We start from the raw sequence: 2,142 nt of genomic DNA, 5'->3' as shown, positions 1-2,142 counted from the left end.
GTGGAAAGGAAGAGTTGTACCATAGCAGAAAGACTGCATTTTCCAGTTAAGAGAGAAGCATGGGCAAGAGAAAAGATTTTCAGGGCCAAGTAAGTGGTGCATTCAGAGTTCTCTTTCCACTTTCCCCACACCCTGGTGAATCACTCCTGTGACCCTCCAGATACCCCATCATCTGAGTTCCATGAGTCCTCGAGTAGGGAGGGGTAAGAGGGGAGGGACAGTCAACAGCCTGACCTTGAGTGATGGGCAGTCATTTGAGCAGGCCTCCCTGAGCTTGGAATCATCACATAGCCTAGGAGATGTGGGGATAGGGAAGCTGTTAGAAGAGAAGTGGGTGAGCTATATCAGTCCACAGGGCTACCGTAGCTACCACAGACTGAGTGGCTTACACAACAGAAATTCACTTTCTCACAGCTGTGGAAGCTGAAGTCCGACCGAGATCAAGGTGCCAGCAGGGTTGGTTGCTGGTGAGACCTCTCTCTTTGGCTTGCAGATGGCCACCTTCTCTGTGTCCCCACGTGGTCTTTTCTCTGTGTGCCCGCATCCCTGGTGTCTCTTCCTCTTAGGACACCGGTCCTTTTGGATTAGGGCCCCACCTTTATGACCTCATTTAACCTTAAATACCTCCTTAAAGGCCCTATCTCCAAATATGGTCACATTTGGGAATTAGGGCTTCAACATATCAATTTGAGAGGAAAACAGTTCAGTCCATAACATGAGCTAAAAAGTGTATATTATAGTACTTGGTACTTACTAAGTGCTCAAAACCTGGGGGCAATGGCAACGATAACTGATGAGGTTCACGTGAAGGGAATCGGCACCAGGAACCGTAGTACCGGGGTTACTGTGCCTCCTCATCTGCCAAGCAATTGTGGGCGACCAGTTAACCAAATACTTAACCACTGGACTGGGGAATGTGGAGGCCTCATCTCAGCGGGTGTGTAGGCTCCCCACCCCACCCCGCCCCCCGCCAAACTAGATGAAGCTCTTGATGGCTTGGGGCTTAGAAAAGGTGCTTGGAACCGAATCTGAACGACACCAAAGTTCAAATTCTTGACCATTTCAGCTGTGGTTTCTGAGCGTTCCTATAAGTACGTAGTACATCCTTGGGGCAGAGAAGGGACTAAGTAGCACACACACACACACACACACACACACAAACCCTTTGTCATTACATGTAGCAACAGTAGCCATCTACAGGGAGGTGGGATGGCAGTGAAAGAGTTCAGAAGAGAGTCTCAGTCTCTGCTATGGGAGCTGTCTCCATGGCTTTGCACCGGGACTCCCAGGAAAAATCTGTACTTTCTGTGGAGGGAGTGTTCAAAGGTTTGCTATAGGCAGGAAGCTCCAGCACTGCAGCTAGACGTAGGGCTTGTTTAAGAAGGAAAACGCCAGGAATTCCCTGGTGGTCTAGTGGTTAGGACCCTGCCCTTCCATTGCAGGGGGCACGGGTTCGATCCCTGGTCGGTGAACTAAGATCCTGCAAACCGCGGGCGGCAAAAAAAAAAAAAAAAAAAAGAGAGAAGAAAAACGCTGCTTCTTCAGTTTCTTATTACCAGGGCCAGGGGGCTAGAGGGTCCAGGGGCTCAGCCTGAGTTCTTTATAATGCAGTTACGGTAGTGAATATTGTGTCTCATCATTGGCAGTATTCACTAATGTTTGTAAAGAAAAGCGTTTGCTGAGTGACAGTTCCGAAGCATCAGTTGTGGGATGGGGCTGCCTGAGCTGCAGGCCCTGCGCCTAGATGCTTCAAGGCCTGATTAAGAATATTTGGATCCCCGTGAAACCCTACCATACCCAGGTTTACCAGGAGATTTGGGTAGAAATGGGGTTGATGGGCTCATCGTTGATAAAGTCAGGAGTGCTGATAAAAGAAGTAAAGCCTTGAAAGCTTCCAGTCCTGTGCGTGCTGACGGTCATCATTAACCAGCTTCCCTTGGATGGGACACCGGTCTGGCTGTGTTGTGGGAACGTGGGACATTGTGTTGACATGCAGCAGTGCCACCGCCCTCGTGCATGAATAAACATACCTGTGAGACCCACGAAAGAAAGAAAGAGAGAGAGAGAGGAAGGGAGGGAGGGAGGAAAGGGGGAGAGAAGGAAGGAAGGAAGGGAGAGAGAGAGAAAGAAAGGAAGGAGGGG

The 2,142-nt window shown here is 49.7% G+C and overlaps 1 pseudogene; it reads left to right on the top strand.

The window, feature by feature from the left end:
* Positions 1–1,744: 1,744 nt before the first annotated feature.
* LOC137753814 (ATP synthase subunit ATP5MJ, mitochondrial pseudogene) lies at positions 1,745–1,926 on the top strand (annotated as a pseudogene).
* Positions 1,927–2,142: the final 216 nt, after the last annotated feature.

Source organism: Eschrichtius robustus, chromosome 19, assembly GCF_028021215.1.
Source record: "Eschrichtius robustus isolate mEscRob2 chromosome 19, mEscRob2.pri, whole genome shotgun sequence".
Classification (NCBI taxonomy): Eukaryota; Metazoa; Chordata; class Mammalia; order Artiodactyla; family Eschrichtiidae; genus Eschrichtius; species Eschrichtius robustus.
This window is presented reverse-complemented; position numbering and strand designations above follow the sequence as displayed.